Below are 25,781 nucleotides of genomic sequence, written 5' to 3'. Positions count from 1 at the left end.
GAGGTGGGATCTCACTCTGGAGGGGTCTCATTCAATGTGGTGCTGCCCAGATCCAGGGCAAGAGGCGTGCTGTCTGTACCACCCCAGAGTACCTGAGCGATCTCAGGTCACCTGGCCCAGCACACCTCGTACTGAGATGTTGGGAGCCCTTGGGTGGAGTCCATCTTGGTGTCTGTGCTCCTCTGGGGTAATGGCGGGAAGGTGGCCTTGGTGGCTAGCCACGGCCATGACAGGCCCTGGGGGACCATCTTTTCTACCACAAAACCAGTCTCTGCGGGTGATGCCAACTTGAAGCAAATCTGTGCCATCAGCATCTACTCTACTCGGGTACTTGGAAGGCTGGGGTGAGAGACAGCCGCGTCCCACGAGCAACTCCTCTCGCCGGTGACTTAACGGCAGTATCTCACAGGACTTCCGCGGCGGAAGGTGGAGTGTTGGGGAGCGCCGGAGGTGGCCCCGTCAGTGCCACCTGGTGGTACCTGAAGAGAGGTTTTCTGGGTTTCTGTTTCTGTGATGAGGATGAAACACACCTGGTTAACCTCTTTTCCAGTATCAAATCCCATCTCCGAGGCCTCTGGTCCAGAGCTCAACCTCAGGCAGAGCCATTGTGTCCGTGCCCAGCCAGTGGACAGGAATCTCTGCTTGGCCACAAAAATCTGTGCCTTCACTATTTTGTCTCATGTCATCTGCTCTACTAACCCTCGCTGTCTGTCTACTCTATGCTTAACAGGACTGTCAGGTTTCTTTCTGGAGACTTCTGGTGTAGAACCTCCACTCCCTCTAGGGACATAAATAAGAGGCGGGGCACTACGCCTGCCCAGTAGACTAGACTTCCGTCGCCAAGTTCCCCTAACCTTTCTGTGTCTGATTCATTTTTAGGAAGCTGCCTCACCAACCTGAGGGAGACGCTGTCTGTTGGGACAGGCCGCACGCTAGAACTCACAGGTAAATTCTCTGTGGTCGCCTTCATACAGCCGGCCTCGTTCCCAGTCTCGCCCACTTTAGCAGTCTTTGCCTCTTGGTGGTAGCTTGTGCTTAGCTGATCCAAAACTACATCGTTGCCTGTTGCAAAAATTCCCTGTTCTGCCAGCAGTGAGCATGTCTGAACCACAGTCCTCAGCCTATTATGAAAGAACGTTCTGAGTCTGGTGGCACCTTGGCAAAGGACGGTGGTTCTGGGATCCAGAAGCGATGTTGGGTCCCTGCTCCTGGGCCTGGTGCCTGTTTGCTTCTACCCTGACTGCTGGAATTGCCTTACGTTAGGGTCGGAAGAACAGGGGATGGTATGCCACCTTCTGAGAGAGTCTACCATCTCCCTCCCAGGGGAGCAAGTGCACATCTGACCACAGAGCTGGACCCACCGTGTCCAGGGGCAGCGCTGACATTTGGGCAGGAGTTGTGTTTTCTGTGACGCTAGCCCTGTTGTTTTGGGGCCTCTTGTGATTCGCTATGCTGGTGCCCTGATGTAGGATCAAATAAAGCCTTGACCACTGAGCTGGCACTGCCCTAGTGAGGATGGTGGGCAGGCTGTGCCCACCCCCAGCTCGCACGTCATGGCTGGCAGTAACACTGTGCCCTGACCCTTTTCTGAGGATGTGTACTCAGCCAGACGGACGCCGACATGGGCGTGCATTGTGGCGGCACGTTTGTTTGGGTAGCAGAGTTGTTCCTGGATGGTGGGCTTGTCTGTGGCCCTGAGATACACTGAATCCTAGGGACTGGCTGGACTTTCCACTGGTGCCCCCTTGTTTGGAGCCTGGTCAGAGCAGATAGAGTGGCGGTGATGCCCAGCATTGACGTTCATGGTCGTGGACGCCCAGCATTGGGATGAGAGCATGTTGGACAGTACCGGGCCGTCCTGTTCCTGCGGCTTCGAGAGAAGGCATGGGGGGGGGGGCTTTTGTCAGGAGGCCTAGAGTTCTCTGTCCCTTGGTTTTTGGCTTCTCTCTCGCTAGTCTTATCCCAGTTGGTCTGACTCTGTTGGAGTGAAAAAGAAGTCTGAAGACTTCCCCAGGTCCCACTTGCAAACAAATACGTATGGTCAGGAGAGTCTTACTGCAAGCAGAAACGCCTGGCCAGCATGGGGAAGCTGGCTTTCATCTCTTCATGGCACTGAGCTCTGGGGGAGACACGCTGAGGTGTTTGATCCGGGAAATGGGCCTGACTGCTCCTGGCTTCCCCAGCACTTGCAAAAACCCAGCCCGCCTCCAGCGGGACTCACTTCACTTTTTCACTAACCCAGTCCTGTGCATCCACTTTTAGAATCACACTTTGCCGGGACCCCAGCCAGTTCCGAACAGGGCCCAGGGTGGAGGTGCACGCTGCAGGTCCACCATCTGTCTCTACCATGGAACGAGGTTTGCCTGTGAGCACTGCCTGACCCCGTCTGAGGTCAGGGATGCATTGTGTCTGTTGAGTTTCTTCAACCTGGAACTCTATCCTGAAAGCTCCAATACTGGAGAGAGGCCCAACACCACATGGCCTCTGTGGTAGTAGAAAGGAGTCATTGGGCTTCTTTCCACAATCAACTTTCTAAGGATTTATATCTGATCTCCAAAAGCCACTAAACCAGACACCCATGAGAAGATTCAGCATTTCCTTTCCTGCTTCTGTTTGTTTTCTGATCACTGCCGATTCTCCATACTTGGAGGAGAGGGTGTTGGGGACGCTGTCAGCCCTACCAGGGGTTGGTGCAAGGAATGTGGACCATGTGATGTGTGTGTCATGAGGCTCCATCCTGACCCCCCTCAGGGAAGTCATGGAAGCTGTTGGAAGGGAGATGTTTGGAGAAGGGCCGGTGTCTCTATTGGATGGAGACTGGCTCTGTGGCCTTTGACTCCCTGGAGATTTGTGGCGCTGGTGCCCCAGCGTGCGGTCCCATCCGGCGGGCTTTGAGGACGTACCAGCCTCATCCTTGAAGGGCCAGTCCGGTCACATTTATGATGTAGGTCATCCGTTCACCTGTGGAGTGACATCTCGATGGCATCGCTGCCGTGGAGATGTGGGAGGCTCAGGCCCGTGTATCTGTAATATTAAAAGAGGGGGCTGCCTTAGGGAGCTCCTTCTCCAAGATGGGTTCCTTAGCCTTTTAAGTCAAGGTTGGTCCACTAGGACTTGATCCATACCTTCCCTTCTGGCTTTTTTTTGCTGGTTAACTGGAGTAAAGAATCCCATGGACTTTTCCGTCCAGGCTGAGGAACTGTAATCCTCAGATCTTAGCCTCCCGAGTACTTGGGATTGTGGGTACGCATCACCGGTGCCTGCTGCTCTCACACTTCTTAAAATCAATATAGTCAACAGGCTGCAGTTCTACCACAGAGGGTTGGTGGCAGGTGGCACTGGGAAGAAAGGTCTGGGCACTGGTGCTTCACAGCAGGAAGCCCCCCCCACCACCCCCCACACATGGCACACATCGGATGCATGCGGTACCTGCTGTGCAATGGGGGCTTGGCCAGCCCTCGAGGGAGGTAGAGCGGTTTGTGTGAGCTGGTGCTGAGGCTGGGCTGCTGTGGTCTGGAGGGGCAGTAGCCTGGTGAGAGTGTCCCGGGTGGGTGTACCTGATACTCTATTGTCCATCACTTTTCAGGGACGAGTGTCACCTTGGATGGGAAAGCACAACCCACGGCCAGGGTGTCAGCAGAAGTCACGTGAGTGGTGTGGGGTCTGAGAAGCTGGCAGGGTGACGATGGCCCACTGGGGTCCTGCCCGCACTCTGGGCCACCGCTGTCACCCGCGGGCGGGGGCTTTGTCATTGTTTAGCTCTGTGTCTTCTGTACAGCCTTGGTGGGCTTCTGACGGCGGAGCCGGCTGACTGCTCCCACTATCAACACCCTGGGTGCAGTCCTGCCCGGCGCGGGGACCGCGCGGCGTGCCAGGCTGAGGTACGGGCCCACATTTTCTTCTGACAGCGCGCATTCTGTGGTCACCATGTCTCCTGGTCCACTCACCTCAGAACCCCTCTCACACCCAGGAGGACCCCTGGACACAAGGCTGCCCTGGAAGGGTGAAGGCTGAGTTTCAACTCCCCCGCGACTCCTGGGCCATGGGTCTCAGAATGGTGGCAGAGACACGAAGAGTAAGTAGGACCCCAGAGGCCCTCTGGATGGAGGCTGGGAATTACACATTTCTGTCCATGCACGGCTAGACAAAGCCTACAGATGAGCAGGAAGTCCCCTGATGGCAGGGAGTTTGGGGGCTTGGAAGTAGGGAACAGCCTTACCCTGGGCCCTCAGAGAGGCTGGGTTCAGGCATGGCTCATTCAACCTCTGGCCTTTGACCTGCTCTGAGACGCTTGCCCAGCTGAGGCTCGTGGTGGGGTGGCCGGTCTCCCCAGTTACTCCATGCTTGGCAGCACCATTTCTGAGAAGCGTTTTCTGGTTTTGATGACAGCTAAAGTACCCCTCTGGAGCCCATGAAGGCATCCTGGACCCTGGGGAGTGAGGGGGGCTCCACTGGGCTGAGCATGATGCCACCTGCTCCTCAGACAGCCCAGGCATGAGTGCAGAGGGCACACCAATGCCCTTCCTCTCTCCCCTGTCGGCTTCCAGGAGAGCTCCTAGGATGCAGTCAGGGCTTCTGTGTTACTGTTGTTCTGTGACATTTTGATCTTTAAAATGAAACCCAAAGACTTGTCCAAATCCTGCCAGCAACGTGTTCCTGACCACAGGGCTGCCGTGTCTTGGGGCACAGCTGTGGGAGCCCCTCGGAGAGGAGCCTAGGCTGCCCTTACTTCAGGCCCGGCACACTGACAGCTCTGGGTGTTTGCCAAAGTCGCACCAATCCTCGAGAAGCTGGGCGGTGCCACGCCAGACTCGAGGTACTTAATGAGAAGTTGCCCGCGTGTTTTTCGCTTTATTTGTGCCGAAACATTCGCGGTGCACTTCTTTTTCAGTATCCTGTTCAGCGTCAAAGGCTTCCAGGCGTGGCTGCCAGTGTCAGGGAAGGAACGCTGGCACGGGTACCGCACGTGGGTCAAGATTTCGCCCCTCTTTACCTCTCTTCCTTCCAAATTGGATGGAGGCTGTGGCTCGCGTGAGTCGTCCCCTCGCCTCCAACAGCCTATTGTGAAGATTGATCCTTCCCTTCGCAGCTGTGATTGGCTCAGAAATGGGTTCCTAACCCTGCTGAGCCAATGGGCTGCAAGCTCTTTGCGAGACTTCTGGGAAAGGAACTATTTCCTTTTCTCTATGAGAGCTGCCTATGAGACAACTCTCCAGGAGAGTTGTCCCCCTTACATGTGTGGTACCAGGACCTTTGAAGGTTCTGCAGCCATGTAAAGACCAGGCATGTGGAACACATCCAATACTGTGAGAGGAAGACTGGAGAGGTACACGGGAACCTAGCTGAGGGCCAAGGACTAGGATCCCATGCTGCCTGAAGCTTGCCGTGCCTCTGTACCTCTCAGCCCATGCATTCCCTTCCTGTTGAAGCCAGTTTGAGTCAGGTTTCATGGGACAGTGACAGGTGCAGGGGTCTGGAGGCTTGGTATTCCGTCAGCCGTGTCTCCCTCTGTCTTCTGCCTTCATTGTCTGTCCTATGGGAGACAGGCTCTTAGTAGAAGGTGACTTGTTTTGGTGAGATTATGGTGTTTGTGTTTCAGATGCATTTCCATAATGTTTTCACTGGCCGGCAATAACACACAGTGAATGTGTCTTGTGTCCATGTCAGGACCATTGGCCCCTCAGCAGGAGACCTGCAGGACGGTGGATGCCGGACCTCAGACCATCAGAAACAGAGCTGTCTCCTCCTGAAGGGCTTCCTGCCTGGAGGTGACATTGCTGGCTGTTGTCTCCCTCACTCCTCTGGCTATCCATGATGAATCTGCTGTGTTTACCTGTGCAAATGTGAAAAAGCCAACGGGGCCGCCACGGAGCCAGGAAAGTCTGGAGAAGAGACAAGGAGCAAGAACCATGCTGGGAACAGGTGCGCTGCTCATGTGTGGTGGGGGAGGGGAGGCATGCCTGAGCCCCTGCTAGCTCCTGTCCTCCTCCTCCCCTCGGGAGCAGGGGACTCCGGAAGAAGGATCTGTCTCAGGGTCCCGGGAAGATCTGGAGGGGGGTGGGAGCAGACATTTTGACCTCTTTCCCCTCGTCCCTGAGTGTTGCCCACTGAGACTTCCTGAGATCCTGGCATCGCGGTCCGGGCTGGATCTCCATCCATCCATCCGTGCTCAGGACCCGCCCAGCTGCCTGCCTCCTCCAGGGTGGGCACGGCTCTGCTGGGGTTGGCACCCCAGCCTCGTGTCTGTCTTCTCTGTGCCCTGCTCCTCAGTGCACCCCATACCCGGATCATGGCTGGAGAGGAGCACCCATCCTTCTCTGGTACCTGAAAAGAAGTTGCCCATGTTCTTTTCGCGTTATATGTGTCGAAACAAACATGGTGCACTTCTTTTTCGGTATCAAATCTCACCTTGAATAGCTCCCTGGCCCATGCCACCGCCGGGAGGGCCCTTGGTGCCAGTCTCTCTCTCTCTCTCTCTCTCTCTCCCCGGGGTACGTATGTGGGGTAGATAGATGGAACATTTGCCCCAGATGCCCCATTCCCACCCCCAGAACACCTGGGATCCCTAGGCTTGGGGACACAGTGTCTGCCCAACCCTCAGACGGGGCACAGTGACACCGCCTGGGTTGTACAGGGAAGGGGAGGAGTGAGCATGGGACCCTGGCACACCCCTCCCTCTGCCACCATGTACACATGGGGCAGCCAGAAGAACTCAGGGCTCCTAACAACAGCAGCTAAACCAGTGGATGCCGCCAGCAGCCCTTTCTGGAGTTCTGAGTGCACAGTTCTCAGCTGTGTGTGTGTGTGTGTGTGTGTGTGTGTGTGTGTGTGTGTGTGTGTGTGTGTGATCACCAAGACATGTCCCCTGTGGGCTGTCATCCACATGCCACGGGAGAATTGCCTGGGGATGCCAACCATGGTAGAAGGCCATGGCCCCGTGGCTGAGGGAGGGCTTCTCAGCATGGTCACTCCGTGGAGACCGACCCTTTCCCATCCCACCCTTTCCAGGGTCCAGCGATGTCACCACAAGCTGTGGCTCCTGATGCCACCAACAGGAGGTGGCTTGGAGTCAGGCCTCAGCAGGCCCCGAGAAGAGCTGGCTGGTGGCCGACTCGCAGCTTTGATCAAAGCGTTGTCCTGTCCGCCGCTGGCTGGGCTCCAGAGGAGGCCCTGTGGGCTGTGGCTGTGGACCACATTGACAAGCTCTCCCTATGAATTTTTTTAATACCAGAACTAGGGCTTCGACTCAAGTCCTGGACACTTAGCTTTTTTACTCAAGGCTGCCGCTCTGCCACTTGAGCTGCACCTCCATTTCCAGCTTTTTGGTAATCGGAGATGAGAGTCTCACATACTTTCCTGGCCCAGGTTAGTTTTGATCTTTGATCCTCAGATCTCAGCCTCCTGACTAGCTAGGATTAGAAGCATGAGCCACTACACTACCACCACCACCCGGGTTATTTTCTTTATAAGGCCGATTCTCTGCCGGCCTCTTTTGTGATCTGCCTCAGAGCAAGTTGCTTGAGCTGGGACCGCTATTTCAGGTGAGTGACAGTGCGTTCTCCAGCGCAAGTGTGTGAGAGCCCTGCTGCTGCCTGGCCCACTAACTCTCAACATTTGTCTCCCCTAGGGTCGTGGTTGGCACCGGAAGTCTGCCATGCCTCTTGGAGAACTCCCTGGATACTCACGGACAGGTGAGCTGTCATTCTTTTCTTTCTCTGAGATGAAAAAATAGAGATGCACTTGTCTTTATGTATTATCACATCCCATCACCAGAGCCCACCACCGACTTCCCATCTGGCCCTGGTGCCCTGCGGGTGTACTTGCTCTTCCCCTGGTCCCCTGATCTCCATCCTCCCTCCCGAAGCGGGCACACCTTGGGGATAGAGGCAGCTGGTCCTGGGGGGTAGAACACCAGAAAGCTGGGAAAGTTGTAGCAGACATGGAAGCCCAGGGAGGGAAGATGTGGGAGCAGAGAGGCCTTCATTCCCCACACCGCCCGAGACGCATCAAGGGCTGATCTGTGTGGCAAATGTTCTCTGTGAACCCCACCAGCGGCAGTGTGTGCAGGGAAGGAGGCTGGTGGCTGGAGAAGGGACCGATGGGAGAGCTGGTGGCACATGCCCAACAGGATCTTGTCCATAATGTGTTTACTCTGTGGCAGGTATTAAAGGTTGACCCTCTTTTTAGTGTGAAATGGCTCCTTGCAGGACTTTTCTGAACATGGTGTCAAGTTCAGGAACAGGGTATGGTATCAGTGGGCCCCTTGTGAAGGCTGTGAGGATAGATACCTGCCAGATGCAGGGATTTTCAATGGTTTATTTACTTCTAGTTCGCTGAGTATTAAGTCACTGCCCAATCTTTTCTGAAGTCCTATACATTAAAGAGAATCAAGTGATAGAACACACAACATCCCTCCCTCTTTAATGAATTAACAGAGAAATGGGAATAAAACCATTTTCTTCTCTCAGGTTTTGAAAAGAATCTTGAAGAGTGCACCTTGCAACCCGTAGCTTCCCAAAGATGTGAAAGAATAGCTAAAGCTTGAACGTCACGGAAAAGCTAACATGACAAATGTGAGGTGAAGATAGGAATGTTTTTGCATCCACGGCAGGTAGATCGGCGCTCTGATTTGCAATTTATGTTGCTATCACTTTATTTTAACACTAATTTTTTAAGAGCCTGAATTCTTGAGGAACCAGCAGGTGTGTCTGTACTGTCCCCAGGACCCCCCCGAAAAGGAGACCCCCACCTCAGGTCTGTATCTGCCCGGCTCCGTCTGATTACTGGTATCTAAACTTAAAAAAGTATTGAAGAGAAAAGACTCCACCTCACCCAGTGGCCAGTCATAGTGACACATGCCTGTCAACCCAGCTATAAGGGAAGGACAATAGGAGGATCGTAGTCCAAGCTGAACTGTGAAAATAACCAACCTAAGAAGGGGCTGGCAGAGTGGCCCAAAGGGTAGAGAACCTGTTTAGCCAATGCAAACCTCTGAAGAGGCCCCCTCCTCCCACCCAAACCCCTAAAACCTTAGCAGGAGTTATTTCCCAGTAGCACACTTACACGAAGCACTCACAGGTACGTAGATGATGCTGGATTAAGGTGAATGTCTACTGTATTTGTCATTGGACCATCAGATCCCCGAACCAGCCGTATCTCATTTGTTCTTGCCAGGCTTCGTGGCTCATGGGGGTGCCCGCCCACACCAGTGGCTTCGCTCTTGCTGGTAGGTGAAGCACATGTGTTCCTGTGTACTAATTTTATCTGGGTAAATTGTACCTGGGACCTTCGGGACCCAGCTGACTTCCTTCGCCGTTGCAGTGTGGAGAGAGGGACTCTGCTCATCATAGATCCTCCCGTCCCGGGACTGGCCTGGCCTTCTTAGGCAGAGGCTCTACTCTGTGCGAGGGCTCCAGTGCAGAACTTCCAAGATGATTCCGACCCAGAAGAATAAGACAGGTGTAGCTGCCCCTGCAGAACCTCACTGGCTCCTGCATCCAAGCTTCCTCAGAACTGAGTTTGTTTTCAGGGACAGTCCCTGCAGCCTTGCTGAGAGGGGCTAGGTTTGAAACTCGTGGTGTTTTTCTCCTTTGGGGAAGGTTGTGTGTGTGTGTGTACACACATGAACACGCACGTGCACGCACAGGCTAGTGCTGGGACTTGAATTCGAAGCCTCATACTCTTGCTTGACTTTTTCACTAAAGCTGGTGCTCTACCACTTGAGCCACTGCTTTACTTTTGGCTTTTTTGGTAGTTTATTGGAGATCAGAGTCTTGTGGACTTTTCTGCCCAGGCTGGCTTCGAACCTCGATCCTCAGATGTCAGCCTTCTGAACACCTAGGATTACAAGTGTGAGCCACCAGCCCCCAGGGGATGGGCATTTCCCCCTAAGGACCCAAGGTACCTATTTTGGTAAGCTCCCACCCCCTTTTTCTGGAAGTTGTGGTGCTTATGGAAGGCATTGGTGATGCACGGGGGCCTGCGAAGCCTCAAATGCTGCTGGCCTTGCCACGTTTGAACAGAGATGGTTTGTGACTCGTGTACCTATTTCTAACAGCCTATCACAGCAAGATGTTGAATCTTGCCTGTTGGAGTTTTCTGGCTGCAAGCTTTTCTTTCTGGAAGATTCCTTGAGGTCCTCTACCCGGCCGGCCTCCCACAGGGGTGTGAACGGACATTCCCGGACACACTTCAATAGGACTGGTGATGGTGGCGACTTCGGAGGCCTGTGCGGAGGTGGTGCTGGCTCCGAGCATCTTGTAGGGAGTTTGTGGTCTGCATTCCCGCTGTGTTCCAGCATCAAGGAAAGAACACCTCTCCTGCAAGCCTTAGTCGCTCACGGTGAACTTGGGAAGCTTCTGCTGTTTCAGAATAAAGCACTGTTTTGGATCTGTTCCTGGATGTGCGTGCGAGGGACGTCCGGGCAGACCCCCAGATCAGCCGTGTGCCTGCCAGCAAGCCGGCCACCTGGACCAGCGCCAGGAGCCCAGCCTTGTCACCCTGTGTGTGGCTTCGCCTGGGCCCTCCGACCCGTGCCTGGGCTCGCGTGGTGAGCTGTGTTGAGCCGGTATCTTCTTCCAGACCTGCAGGCCTGCTCAGGGTCTGATGCTGGAAAGGTGGGTGTTCCCTCGGTGCCCAAGAGAGTACGGTTAACCATAGATGGAAATCCACGCTTTGGTATCCAAAATTGCTTTGAAACATTTCTGAATACAATCCCCACACCCCCCTCCACCCCCAGGGAAGGGGGAGAGAAGAAGGCTAGCTTCCTTCCTCCCTCCTTCACCCCAGGAAAGAGTAGAAGTTGAACCCCCAAACCTGTGCTTTCCTCGGCCAGGCTTGTGGTTGGGATGTAAGTCCCCCCGGGGTCTGGCCTTGCCACCCCTGTCCCAGGGGGCTGTGCCGAGGGCACCGTCCTATGGGGAGCTCACTTGGCTTGTACCTAAGCGCGTGCTCTCCAGGACTAAACCCCGCTTTGGTATTTAAAAGGTGGATATTCCTTCTATGTTTATGTCATTTGTGGTTAAACATAGAGGAAATTCCACGTTTTCAGTATCAAAACCTGCTTGGAAACAGGTCTGGAACTGAAGTCACCAGCAGGGAAGCCAGGAAAGTGTGCCCCCAGGGTAAGTGTGCAGACGGCGGGCCCCAGAGCACGTGCCCGATTGGTGGCACATGTCTGGGGACCGCCCCTTCGTCTCTAGGAGAGCCTCCAGTACGCTGTAGAGCAGCACCGAGGCCGGGGCCGGCACCGGCTCTCCAGGAGAGCCGAGCAGTACGCAGAGCCTCTGTGACTTCAGGTCGGCTGTATCGAGGGCTTGCTTTCCAGTACGGAGTCTTCTTTGGTATTTAAAAGGTAGATTTTCCTTCTATGATTACGTGTTTGATGGTTGATCATAGAGGAAAATCCACGTTTTCAGTATCAAATGCTACTTAGGAAACAGTTACCCATCACAGCCATCAGAGAGACAAGGCCGGGCTCAGCCCTTTTGGGTAAGCGGAAAGATGGTGGGCCGCAGAACATGTGCTTGTTTGGTGTCATATGTCTGCCGACCATCACCTTTAAGAGCCCCCGTCCTGCGGAGCCTGCCGGGCCAGGAGGCTTCAGCGAGCCACCACCAACGCCAGGACGGTGGCGTTCCTGTCCAGCTTCTGCTTGGGATGAACTGTGCACAGATTCCTCCTTTTCCAGAACTGAGTCCTTCTTTGGTATTTAAAAGGTGGATATTCTTTCTATGTTTACGTGATTCCTGGTTAATCATAGAGGAAAATCCACGTTTTCAGTATCAAATGCTGCTTGGAACTTTTTCTGGAAGAGACCATAGGGTGCGGGGGTGGGGGCCTGACGGAAGAACCCGTGGTGTGTGGTCATTAGAACAGCATGGCCACAGTGGTCTTGAGACGTCGCTCTGGGGAAGACACACCGTGGGTCTGCTGTACTGTTGTACCTTCTCTTCTGGGGTGGCCTTCCTGCCCATGACACTCCTGGGATTTTTAGTAGTCAAGCACCGTTTTGTAGTTCAGGGTTTTTGTGTGTGTGTTTGTGTGTCCCCATGAAGCTCTTCTTTGGTATTTAAAAGGTAGATTCTCCTTCTATGAGTACATTATTTATGATTAATCATAGAGGAAAATCCACATTTTCAGTATCAAATGCTGCTTTGGAAACATCGGCGTCAAGGAAGGGAAGGAGGGAGGGAGGGAAGGAGAGAGGGAGTGAGGAGAAGGAGGGAGGGACTGAGAGAACAAGGGAGGGAGGGAAGGAGGGAGGGAGGGAGAGAGGGAGGGATGAGAAGAAGGGAGGGAGCGAGGGAAGGAAGGAGGGAGGGAAGGAGGTGGGAGGGAGGGAAGAAGGGGGGGATGTTCGCAGTACCCGGGTGCCAGCTCGGACGGCTGGATCGTGCTGTGTGAGACGTGCCTCTGTCTTATGCCTGTAGCTGCTCCTGACCCGGCGCAGTCCATGGGGCTGCAGCTGTGTTCTCAGTCTCATTTCACTGACCCTGGATGGGGTTTGTCTGTGTGTCCGCCGCGCCCATGATGTGCTTACTGGAATTGACTTCCCTGTGTGTCCGCCCCACCGCAGGGGCCGTGCCTGGGTGGGCTCTGGGTTTGGGGAAGGAGCGCGGCCTGCGCACCAGAGTACACGGAAGGACCCGATGTGTGGCGACTTCTGTGTGGGCACAACCCACTTTCTGACACTGACCACATCTCCAATCTGCTTCTCGCAGGCTCAGTCGTGGAGCTGAGGCCGGCAGTGGTGGTGGCAGTGGCTCTCCTCTCCGTGGTGCCCATCGTTTGCTACTTGAAGAGAGGTTATCCTTTGTGTGTTTGCTTTTCTCGCGATGAATATGCAAGGGTAAGCTCTCTTCGAGGAGCAAACCCTGCCTGGGAAGGTCCTGGAGAGCAGGCTGACTCCAGGACTGTGTCACCAGGACTGCTCCGGGGTAGGCAAATGCATGGCTTCATCACCGCTTTCCTCCTGTGTGTGATCCGGTCCTCTGACCTGACCCTCCCAAGAACTTTCTGGAAGAGACGGTGCAGTGGCTTTCTTTGTAGAGGTGGGCTCGACTTGACTAGCTAGGACGTGAACCTCGGGGGACGGGGCTGGTGCTCAAGAAGCTTCCTTTGCAAGTCACCAGTGTCACTGGAACGCATGCCAGCTTTCTCCCAGCCTCCATATCCGGCCATCCTTGGGGGAGACTTCCTGTCTCCATACAGGAAGTGGGCTTGGTACATGTTCAGGCCCAGTAGCACCTGAAGCCTTGGTATTGGTGAGCCTTGGTTTCTGGTGTCCTGTCTGGAGGGGTCTTGCCTCATTGTGGAGGGGCTGCTGATGCCATTTCCTGTCAAAGGGGGTGGAGCTGGCATGAGGGATGAGTTCCTGTGAGCGGCCCCCCGGGGTGCGGCCTGCTGCTCTGGTGACCCTGGGCTCAGCGCCACCATGCGGTCTGCCCCTGGATGGTTCGTTATGGAGGGCTGGTTTTCTGCTTTTACTTTGTTCTTGACCGGTGCACGCGGCTATGAGTTCTAACGCGGTCAGGCTGTGTCTGCGGGGAGGGCTTCCTGGCTTGTTGCTCAGGTGGTGGCTGGGTTTTCCTGAGTCCTCACACACACCCTAAAGAGATGTCAGCCATTGCCCATTCACTCTATGTCAAAGTTGTTCAGGAGCACTCTGCCTGTCTTTGGGGAGCCTGTCTTGTCCTGGCTGGTGTGATCCTAAGAAGTAAGGACAACGTGAACGCCAGAGCCCAGCGTTCAGGGAGCAGCGTTCCACTCCTGGACCAACCAGCGGCTCCTCACCCTCCCCTGGCCCTGGGCCCCGGTCCAGTGCGGGGAACAGCAGCGTGGGCCTGACCTGCTCTTCACCCAAGATGGCACTGTAAGAGAGGACACCCGTGTGTGCTCACGTCTCGGATGGCATATCAGTGTGTCAAACTCCAGGGCTGCACGGGCCGGCCCCATCCTGGGAACACGCCTCCATGGGGAAGAGGAGCCCTTCCTCAGGGACGGCCTTGCTTCTGGCCTCTGCGGATGGGCTGCTGGCCGCATCCCTCCCTGCACCTTCCTCTAGGGGGAGTCCTGGCGGCCGTGCCACACTGGTGGGGTCAGGGAGGAGGCTTTGGTTCAAGCTGCCCCCTGCCCTGAGTGTGGTATAATGATAGTTTGCTTTTTCGAGGACAATGACCCATGGACCTGCTGGTCTCTAACGTGTCCTCCCAGAGGCCCCTGCTCACAGCTCTGCTCCTCTGGAGGTGACCCCAGTGCCCCCCCGGGGCTGCCGAGGACCGCCTTTTGTGCTTGGGCAGACACGGTTCGGCTCACAGTGCCTGGGATGCGAGGCCCCGGGGTCCCAGCCGAGGACCAGGTACGTGGATGTTGGATGGTCAGAGGGGACCTGCTCCGTCTCAGTATTTGTGCCCGGTCCTCTGACCGCCAGCATTCCGTTCATCTCCAGGGCGAGGGCCTGACGAAGCGGGCACCAGTGGGAAGCCTGCGGCTCTGGTGCCCAGTTTGTGTGACTCTGCTTCTCCCGTCCTGCCTGCCTGGGGTTCTTCGGACCCTACCTGCAAGAAGAGGGGGTACCTGCCACAGCTCCAGTCTTAGGAGTGGACTGTCCTGCTGAAGAGGTGAGCCCCTCACCCAGCTGCGGTCACTTGGGGCCATTGCTGCCTGCTCTTTCCCGTGGTGGGGGGCAGCCCTTGGGTGGGGGCGGCGACTTTCTCCAGCACACGGGGGCCTGTGGGGTTGAACGCTTTCTTAGCCTGGATGCATAGATATACTGCCACTCTCTGGGAGGGTCGGAGACCCTTGAGGAGCCATCGATATCAGTGCTTCTGTAGGAAGTAGGAAGGGATGGTGACCACAGGGCCTTTGCTTTATCTATGATGGAAATTCTGTGGATCCCATGTCCTCTGTACACAGGCTGTCCTTAGGAGAGCTTCCAGGAGGAGGTGCCGTGGTAGGAAAGAGATGGTGGGCATACCACCCCCGCCCATCCAGATTTCCTGTAGAAGGGGAAGGGAGGGAGCTCAGTGTCCCCCACGCCATGGATAGCCCCCCTGGGGTCCATCCTCCGCTTCAAGTGAGACTGCAAGCGATGGCAGGGTCAGTGCAGGGTCTGCCCCGGGCCCCCGGGTTGGAGAGCTGGCCCTGAGCGCACGCCTGGCCTACTGACCGCACATCTCCCACCTTCCCCAGGCCGAGTCCCGGGAGACGCGGCCGGTGGACCCCGTGAATAATAGCGCTCTCCCCGCCCGCCCGCCCGCCTGTCTGCCCAATGCATTTGTTTGGTACTTAAAGCGAGGTTGCCCTTTGTATATTCGGCTTCTTCACATTGGATATACAAGGGCAAGCTCTCTGTGAGTATCAAACCTTACCTTGGATCCGGCCCACACTCCGCGAGGGATGTGGTATGTGTGTGCATGACCATGCGTGTCCGTGTCGTGCGTGGCAAATTGCTCCTGGGCCTCCATCTGGCTGAGACAGCTTGCCGTGTGCACAGTGACTCTAGAAGCGTCCCCATCTGCCCGGGAGGAGCCCAAGCATGCACTGTGTGTGTGGCCTGGGTCCTCAGCCCCGGCTGGCGACCAGGCCGGTGCTATCCTTCGGGCGGTGGTTTGTGCCTGGTCCCCGAGTGTGCATGTTCTCCGTGGTGTGTGTGACGTGGCCCCGCTAACCCTCCGCGTCTAATTCATCCCCAGGACCCCGCCGGGAACGCCTCCCCGTGCACTCGAGGCAGTGGCTTTCTTTTCCGTGCCAACCTTTGGTACTTGAAGAGTGGCTAGCCCTGTCCTCTTCGCTTTGCTCATGTCGAATCGTACAGGGTCATCCACTTTTCCAGTATCAGGAGCGCAGACCCTGGAGCCCGGTTTCCTGTGTTCGGATCCTGCCTCTGACTTCCCCTCATGCCCGGCCTCGGGCAGCGATGTCACCTTCCGTACCTCGTGTCTCGCGTGGCGTGTGGGAACCCTGTCTAGCCCGGCCGGGGGTGGGGGGAAGAGGGGGAGCAGTGAGCTCAGACCTGCCCCCGGTTTAGAACGGAGCCGATGGCCCACATGTTCCAGGGAGCCGGTAGTTAGGACTCTGTGTGCTGTGACAAATGATTATCGGTGGTGGTGCTGTTCTTTAAATCTTTCTGTGGTGTGTTGGGGCAATGATGAGACCCTGGAAGTCAAGCTCTTCCTCAGGTACGTGAAGGGGTGGCGAGCCCGGAGTTTGTGTGGTACTTGCCCTGGGGCCACCAAAGCTCTGGGTGCTGGGCAGCCAGGCCGGTCCCACCAGGGCCTGGTTAGCGCGAATGGACTCGAGAGGGACGGTCCCTGATTCTTGACCTCAGCACCCTTAGAAGAAACACTGTTGTGCAAGGCTGCCACACTGTGTGCTGAGTGTGTTCCACTCCGTGGTGCATGCGCCTGTGTGAGCATGTGAGTGCATGTGTGTGAGTGTGTGTGCATGTGAGCAGGTGTGAGGAGGAGTAGCAGTCACCAGTCCAGCACTGAGCCCAACACCCACCCTGTTGCTGTTTCATACTTGAGGAGAAATTATCCTTGGTGTGTTTGCTTTATTTAGGACGAATCATACAAGGACAATTTCTTTTTGAGTATCAAATCCTGCCTCGGCGGCAGACTTCGGGGACGCCGTGACGAGTTCCGAGTGGGTGCATGCGCCAGGCCCGGGCGGGGCGCGGGGCTGAGGGTGGGGTCGAGGGCTTCCGGTGCTGACCCCAGTCCGCCTAGTCATGGGCGTGGCTTCTGGGTGATGGAGACTCCTCGGCTTATCAGATCCTGCTTCCAGGGAGTGAAGCTAACTCGGGTGGGGGGCGGCCATCGGGGTCAGACCCCATCTCCTGCCTGTGGGGGTGGCCGGCCCCAAGCATGTGCGTGGCTCTGGGTGTGTGACGCTCACCCGCTAACCCTCCGGACGGCACTCCGGAGGAGCCCCTGACTTGGGAGAAGATGTCCAGGTGACTCTCGATGGCACGGTTCTTTGGTGCCTAAAGAATGGTTGTCCGAGGTGTGGTCTCTATATTTATGACGATTAATATCGGACAACCATTGCTTTAGTATCCGACCTTTCTCCTGCCAATGCCGACTTCCGACGCCGGTGCCTGCTCTACCACAGAACCTCGCTTTACTAATGATCCGGAATAACGAACTCAGTGACCTCAGAATGCAATACTCCCCCTCCTCCACACTGTGTGATTCCCTTGCACGGACCAGTTTGGGAGTGGCGATAGCATTTGGGGGTTAGAGTTGGAGTGGTTTTTGCTTGAAAGATGTTGGGAATTGATGCACAGAGCTCTTTCTTTGGGGTATGAATTCTCAGCCATGAGAATTCCCTGGGGAAGGTGCTGGGGTCAAGCATCGGTAGGCAGGTGGTGGGTGGAGCAGGGGTATCTAGGCCCACTACCCTCCTCTTCCAGTCTTTGTCTTCCGTGCTGGAGACAACGCGAATGTTGAAAGCTTTTCCTGTCTCTGCTGTTGGGTGTTACTCCTGAGCGCCCAGTGTTTGTACGACTCATTGTCAGTGGACAGGGCCACTTACGATGGCTTTTGGGGGAGAGATGTTCTTTTAGACTTTTATCTGGAATTGGACACGGTAGTCTGGTGGGATTTTGTGCACATGTGTGTGTGTATGTATGTGTGTGTGTGTGAGAGAGAGTGTATGTGTGTGAATCATTGGCTAGAGTAGTGTTTCTCGAACTTTAAAACACTGCTAAGATTTTCATCACCTAGGGTTCTTGTTAAAAAGCAGATTCTGATTCAGGGAGTAAGATTCTGCATTTTTAGCAAGTTCTCAAGTGATGCTAATTCTGCGGGGCTGTGGACAACACTCGTGGCCATGTGGGGCTGGAGGCTCTGGGCTGTTTGTTTTGTGATGTTTCTTTCTCTGTCTCCCCACACTCCCCATACCATCTGTCACCAGACAGTGTCCCGGAACGACACGCCGCTGGTCTCTGGTGCCTGAGCTGTGCTTGTCTGTGGCAGGCGCCCTTCCTGTGGGGTGACATGATTTTCTTCAGAGTCAGATGGTGTGAGGCGCCCTGGAGGGAGGGGCCGCGCTGGCGTCCGTACGAGCCAGGCGCTGGGTCTGCAGAAACGTACACGTCATCCAGGGCTTACGTCACCTGACTGTGCAACCCTCTATTTCCAGTCAGACCAAAGGAAGAATCTCCGGAAGCCCGGCTGTCTGGGGAAGGCATGCTGTCTGTGTGGATCCGTGACACTCCTGTGGACGGGAAGAGCTACCACCTGTGCCGGCTTGGCTTGTCGGCGGCCGGCATCTCCTCTAGGACAGCTCTCAGGAAAGTCTAGAGGGAGTCTTAGGGTTTGAACTTAAGGCCTTGCTAGACAGGTAATCTGCCTTCAAGCCACACCTTCAGACCTTGTTCTGTGTTAGTAATTTTTCTGATAGTCCCACATAACTGGGATGCGCGTGTGGACCACCATGCCCAGTCTGTGCGTTAAAATGGATGAAATCTCGCTAACACTTGCCCAGGCTGGCCTCACGCAACAATCCTCCTCCATCTCTGCCTCCTCAGGAGCTGGAATTATAGCCACGAGTCACAGTGCCCTGCCACATTCGATTGTTAGCTACAGTATCAGGTCCACCTTAGCAAATTCCAGCTGCTGGGTTTGGGCTTTGGTTTCAGGCCTGATGACCACGTTGGGACCACTCCGTAGCAGATGACCCCCCGTGAGGCCAGGCCGGGCAGTGAGCAGCTGACACCAGCACGTGCTTTCTTCCAGGTCACAGGCATGCGCCTCCCAGGTTGGAGACTCGGCTCGTCTTAGGAAGAATCTTTGCAGAGGCAAAGCAAACAGTGGGCAGGAGGCCACGGTTTCGCTGTCAGATCTGCTCAGGGATATTTGAGGAGAGGTTATCCGTGCTATGTTCTCTCATTCGTCATGAATAATACATGGATAACCTCTTTTTGAATATCAAACTCTGCCTCGAAGGGTCTCCCACACCAGACACGTGAGCGTGTGTGTTTTGTGTGAGCCCCCGGGCATGACCCTGAGCCTTGTTAGGGACACTTCCGAGCTGTGAAGATGGGGGAGAGGGGAAGGAGGGGAAGTACGGATGGCTTTGTCCTGCTTGCAGTGACCTGGGTGTGCTTTTTTGATTTGCACGAAGTGGCATCTTGCCTGTTGCGATGGATACTAGCTTGGGCCTCATGGGTGGGCTGGGCCCCGGGGCCAAAGTACTTCCCAGTACCGCCATGTGGACCCATCTTTTTCAGGGTGGTAGGCAGTGGACAGGGCTTCCTGGCCCATCAGATACAGAGGAGTGAGCGTGGCCTCCATGAAGATGCCTGTTGGGAGGGTCAGGTCCCAGCTGGGGCCTCCCAGGACACAGGCCGGCCTCTCCAGGTGGGTGGATGGTGGGGTAACTTGGCTTTCTCTGCTTTTTCACTCTGAGGCTACTGTTGCTCCAGTGTCCACTTCCTCCTCCTTAGGTGGACGTCTGAGAACCCCGCCTTTGCGCCACCATCCCCTCCTGCCTTGCCCAAGGGAAACACAGGGTCCTCTCTCTTCTCCCTGATGGAGATCAACAGCCAGGCCTTCATCGGCTCTGCTGCATCACCTCAGATGTCTTTCTGCATGTGGAAGAGAAGCCAGGGAAGCTAGGGAAGAGAGACCAGGCCTCAGCGGCCCTCGGTTATGGGGAAGAGAGGCTGGCCCTGAGTCCCACCACCCCACAATGTCCTCCCTGGAGCAGCTGCAGCCTTGTGCCCACTGCATGTGTGTGTTTGACCTACAGCGCCCAGCATGGTGGAGTCCTTGGGAAGGACCTAGCTCAGGATAAAAGGCCTGTGGATGGTGAGATGCCATGTTTGCCTGAGGTGCGTGCGTGAAAAGTGTGGACCGGCGTGTCTTCTGGCGGCTACTGTGGGAAGTTTGTTCCCACCTGGGAGAAGCCCTAGAAATGAGGCAAGTGCTAGGGCAGATGGCGGGCTGAGGCTCGTGCCGGCGTCCCCACACGGGGAGAGGCCAGCGGGGATCCCTGCATTATCCCTGGAAAGGCAGCACACAGCCAGCCCCACGTGGGTTCGGTACTTCCCCAAGTACTTCCAAGGCTGGTCACCTCAGAGCCTACGTTTAAGCCAGTGGTTCCCCACCGCAGAAGCATGGAGGTTTGGGGTGGGAGAAGAGTGTGGTAGGGGGACACGGGAGGGTGGGAGATGGGCCCTAACTTGAGCTTTTGGGGGGCAGGATCTGAGGACTGACAGCTGCTGGTCGTAAACCCACGGGAACTCGGGGACTGGAAGCCACCAGAACTCGGGGACTGGAAGCCACTGGAACTTGGGGACTGGAAGCCCAGTCTTAGCAGCCCAGGGTTGCTAGGAGGCAGATGGGTAAGTCATTTTTGGTGGCGTCTTTCTTGGGTGGTTCTTGGGGGGTAGGTGGTGATGGAGGTGGGAGGAGTGGGGCGTCTTCCAGAACCACAGAAGGCCTGGTGATTCCCCCTCGCGTCCTCTTGTGGACGCTGGTGTCCTGAGCTGGCCAGCCGAGCCATGGTACCTCGATGGATAACTAAGTGCTCCCTGGAGAAGTCCAGTGGTCCTGTTCACAGCTGGGACCCACTATGAAGGAACCCACGCCAGGCACATGTGACTCCCTTCTCAATTCAAACCTTGTTCATGTGGATTCGAAAACCCCGGGAGGGAACTGTGTCAGATCCCCGCAGAGGAGGTAAGTGGACACCCCAGCCCGACTCCTGTTTGTTCCCAAGACACATGCCCGCTGCCTCACTGATGCTTGCTGTCCGACCTGCCTTCAGATTGGAGGCTGGAGGCCTCGGCACTCAGAGATGTGGAAGGGGCCCCTTGCTGCTTTGCCTCTTTTTCTCTGAAGAGAAGTGGTTGTGACGAGTCATTCACGAGGACACTTTCTTCAGTACCAAATGCTGCCTCAAGACCTTCTAGACAGGGTGACAACCTCAAGCCAAGACCGTGTGGAGAAGGTAAGTAAGAATGGATGGCTGGCTGTGGACATTGTGCTTGATTTAGTGGTGGGACAGCCTGAGCATTTGTGCTATTAGCAGGCCTCCCAGGGGACCTGGCTGACCTTGCGAAGGCCGCTGTGGGTTCACCACCAACGTCACCTCCACAGCTTTGGAGAAGAGATGCCGGGTCAGTACCATCCAGGGTGTGTGGCGGGGAAGCAGTGGTCATTCCCGCCATCCCAGCACTCAGCATCGGTTCCACCCCCAGGGGGACCTTCTGCAGATCCTGTCGACCTTGGCAAGGCCTCAGTGGATCCCTGGATACTGGTGTGAACTGTGGCCTTAGCGCGCATAAAGGGCAATGAGTCAACCTTGCTAGCTCCGCCATCACTGTCACGGCCACCTTGACTTCCATGAGGGACCTGAAGCAGGTCGGCTCCTCTCCCTGGGTATGTGACCGAATCCTTCGTCAAAGATCACTCGCCATCCTTATCTGATGAATCACCGGTCATCTAACTCCCAGCATCTTGTCTCTCTCTAGGAGAAGCCTTGAAGGGTTACCAGCTAAGAGAGGCAGCCATGGTTGTCTGGCCAGTGCCTCTCTACCATAGGGTGCTTTCTTGGTGACAGCGGCTCAGCAGCGCCCCCTGGAGCCTGGAGGACTAAGCAGGCCCACGGCCGTCTGCGCGCCTTCAGGTAAGTGCGCCTCGGGTGAGCATGCACTTAATGTGGGTGTATGTCACTCGGCTCGGCCCACTACCCACCCCCCTTCGCCCCTTCCTCACAGGGCTCCCGAGGAAAACAGCAGACGAGGCCCGCACTGGGAGAGAGGCTGGCCTTGATGGCCGTGGATTTACGAGGCTCCTCCCTGCTTTAGGGTCAGACTCGGCCGCTTTCAAAGGTGGGTTTCTGGGATGGCTGAGCCTGTGGACACAGTATTACCGGCCCATTAACCCCAGTGTCCTCTAGCAGCCCTAGCATGACTTCTCAGGGCACTGCCAATCCTCAGAAAAGCTAGAGATGCTGCTCTGATTCCCTGTGTGTGTGTGTGTGTGTGTGTGTGTTTAAAATCAATATTGAAATATACTGGCTAACTTCCTTTTATTTTCTCCCCACCTTCTATCCAGTTCTTCCATGGATGGGCATCTAGAAGTACCATCTACGTAGCCTTCAGGATATAGAAGAGACTAGGAACCAGATCTTCAGGCTCCCATAGGAGCCCCACAGCTTACAGGGAACTCTTTTTTGTTGTTGTTGGTGGTGGTGGTCATGGGGCTTGAACTTAGGGCCTGGGTGCTATCCTTGAGCTTTTTCGCTCAAGGCTGACTTTCAGTATTGGAGATACAAGTGAATGGACGTGTGGATGGACAGGACGGTGTCTTCCTGACCGCCATCAGGGCTAAGCCGCGATGCTGAAGTGAGCGCCACACCAGGGTAGATCCCAGTTTACATTCAACACTTCTCTTTCTTTAGGACCAATCGTATAACGTCGGTCTCTCTGTTACACTCCAGCCTTGGAGGCTTCTAGTTCACAAGAGCTCCTCTGTCGGGAGAGGCTCGCTGCTGTTAGCCCTGGCGCCGAGGTGAAGCGAGGTACGATCAACGTGGAGAACTTCTGTGCATGTGGCCTTTCCACTATCAGCCTCCCTGGCTTTGCTCCTAAGACACAGCCAACCTGGGTAATGGAGTCAGTGTCTCGACTGGCTAGTGTCTAGCTCCAGGCGTCAACATGGAGCCTGTGCTGGACTCTTGGCCCTGTTGTAGCCAGTCACTCACTTTCCCTATTTACTCTGTCCTCAGGAGGACTTCCCGGAGGAAGCTAACTTTGGAGAAGAGACGTTGACACCTAGCCCAGTGAGCATGTATGGTACTTGAAGATAGGTTATCCGTGTTGCCTTCGCTGTATCGGTGACGAATCATACACGGTTGACCTATTTTTCAGTATCAAATCCCGCGTTGGAGGTGCCTGTGCAGCGGTCTCATCTGGGGGGACCTGGGGAAGGCTCCTCTGCAGGGTAAGCAAAGGGACTGCTCACCATAGCTGACACCACAGTTTGTTTGTTTTCATATTTATTTAGTGCCAGTCCTGGGGCTTGAACTCAGGGCCTGAGCACTGTCCTTGAGCTTTGTTACTCAAGGATAGCGCTCTACCACTTGAACCACAGCTCCACTTTTGGCTCTTTAGTGGTTCACTGGGGACTCAGACTTTCCTGCCTGGGCTGGCTTGGACCTTTGACCTCCTCTCAGCATGATAGGCTTGGCATGGCCGTGGGTCTCAGTCACCCCACATGTGAGCTGCCCTCCTGGAGAGGATTCCCGGAGGCGGTGCCTCCCCGGGGGTGGAGGAGGGGGAGGGGGTTCCTCATCAGATCTCTACAGTGCTTGAAGAACTTTGTTTTCTGACAAGCCAAGCATAGTTGGCCTTTTAAGAATGATCGCATACGACTTTTCAGCACCCTTGGGGAAGGTCAGATTCAGGAGCAACAGGCAATGTCCACATCGCTGAGTAGAGGACACGCCGTGAGTATTCACCTGCTCCCAGGTGCGCTGTGTGTCCCCCCTCAGGATGTCGTCCGTGCCACGCTTCCGCCTGCTCCTCGCAGTCACCGTGCATGCGTGCACGCGTGCGCGTGCGTGTGTGTGATGAGCCCAGATGGGGTCCTCCCCGCACGGCGTGTGCAGACTGCTCACTGCTAACAACAAGTAAGGGACTGGAAGTGGCCTCCCCCACGATGTCGTGTCCTATGGGTAGAGTGTGCCCCTGGCTTGCTGACGCTCCGTGTCTCCCCTGCTGCCTGGGAGACCCCCGCGGTGACCGCCACCCTAGCCAGGTGCTCGAATGGAGGTTGTCCATGGTGTGTTCATTTTATTTATGATGAGTATTACATGGCCAATCTCCTTTCGGTACTAAAGTCTTCTTGGGAAGCCGTCACAGGGAGCTCGCGCCGGTAAGAAGAATGAAGCGTTCCCCAGGACAAGCGCCCTTGCTGGCCTTGTGTCAACAGCAAAGACTGGGGGCTTTCCCAGCAGCCAGGCTGCCTTTTTAGGTGAAGCCATGGGCTCTCTCTTCCTTGGAGACACATCAGTAATCAGAGTGCCTCTGGTGCGGCTCCTTACATGCTGAGAACTCACGTTGGATGAAGGTGGGCATTGGGGAGGGGGACGTGGGTCATGGCTGACCAACGCCAGGCTGGAACTTTCTCATTCTGCCCCGAGTATTGGAATCTTTAGAGGGGGCAGAGCTGCCGGGGGCGGGGGGTGCTCCTCAGCGGTGGGAGCTGACGGTATTTGAACACAAGCGTCTGTGGTGTGACTCGATTGCCCCTGATGTGCCTTGAGTCACTCAACCTGTCTTCTTCCAGTAGAAGGGTCCTTTCCAAGTGCAATCTAGATTCACTGTTGAGACGGTCTCTGGCCCATGGGAACGTTAGATAGCCATTGGCTCTTCCAGTGCTGGTGATTGCGTGCTAGTCACGCTTGAGGACTTCGGTGTACTCGCCCGTCCGTTGGAGTGCATGCTCCCTGGGGACAGAGCCCCTCATCCACTCCTTCCCATAGTCTATCCCTAGCTGTGTAGGGTTATGGGATGAGGAAGGCGGGGGGGGGGAGGAACAGATGGTACACTTATGTGTTTCTTTATTGAACCCTGTTTGAGATCTCCTGGAAGTACGCATGATTGGCTGGCGGGCTCCAGGGCCGGGCCACCCCGCTGTGAAGCACTGCCCATCTGAGGACGCTGCATTGAGGGAAGTGCCGCTGGCCTTCGGTCATCCCCGGGGACCTGCCATGGCCTGCCATGGAGCATCAGCTCCTCCGTGCCCCCTGCCCAGCCTGGAGGACCCAGCTGTGGGAAGAGGACTTCGGTGTTTGTGTCCCTCGGGTAAGTGGTGGATCTCTGAGGTAAGCGCGGACCCCTCTGTCATGCATCTGTTCATGGCCACCCCGCAGTCAGGTCAGAGGTCACTTGCGCACCCTGCGAGCGGGTCCATGGTAAGCCGCATTTCAGCCCTAGCCAGGGCCTTTTTGAAGGCAGTCACAGGCTCTCCAGGGAGACAGAGACAGAGGGAGACAGAGTGCAGGCTCTGCCGTGTTGGACGAAGATACGTCCGGCCGGTGCTCCTGCCGTGCTGACGTTTGATCCTTGAGCAGAGGTTGCCCTTGGTGAATTCGCTTTATTTATGTTGAATCACACAAAGGCAACTTTTGTTTGAGTATCAAATCCTGCTGGGGATGGTTCCTAGGACCCTGTCAGATCCGGGGTCTCTGCCTGTCCCACCAATAAGAAGGGTAGTGTAGGACTCGGGCGTGGACAAGAATGGGGGGTTGGAGAACACGAGCGTAGTATGGTCCGAATGGGGTCGCAGAGGCCTGTGGAGGGGTCATCAGTGCTGGCTTGCATACAAGCTCACCTCTGACCCTCTGCCTTTATGCTACCTCTGCGGCAATTGGTCCAGACCAAATACTTGTGGACAAGCAAAGAGCTCACCTTCAACATCAGCGATGCTGGTGGCCTGCCTTGCTCTCTTTCCCCCTCTGTTCCACTCACTCCTGAACCCTCGTGTTCTCTTATTTTTTTCCTATGCCCCATCCTTGTCTCTGTTCCTCTCCCCATCTTCCCCCCTGCCTCCTCCTCATCAAACATTGTTTCAGTTTTCTGATGGGTTATGAAATGAAGAAAGACACTCAGTATTTCCCCCTGTTTACATTAAATAATAGTGATAAAAATAATCAACACCGAACAACACAACACACTGAAATGGCTCGGAGGAAAATGGATTCAATTGACTACAAATTGGAAGAAGAATCCAATTTTCTCGACAACATTTCAGCTGTGACAT

The sequence above is a fragment of the Dipodomys ordii genome, unplaced genomic scaffold (assembly GCF_000151885.1).
Source record: "Dipodomys ordii isolate 6190 unplaced genomic scaffold, Dord_2.0 Scaffold2, whole genome shotgun sequence".
Taxonomy (NCBI): Eukaryota; Metazoa; Chordata; class Mammalia; order Rodentia; family Heteromyidae; genus Dipodomys; species Dipodomys ordii.
Note: the sequence above shows the minus strand (reverse complement) of the source record.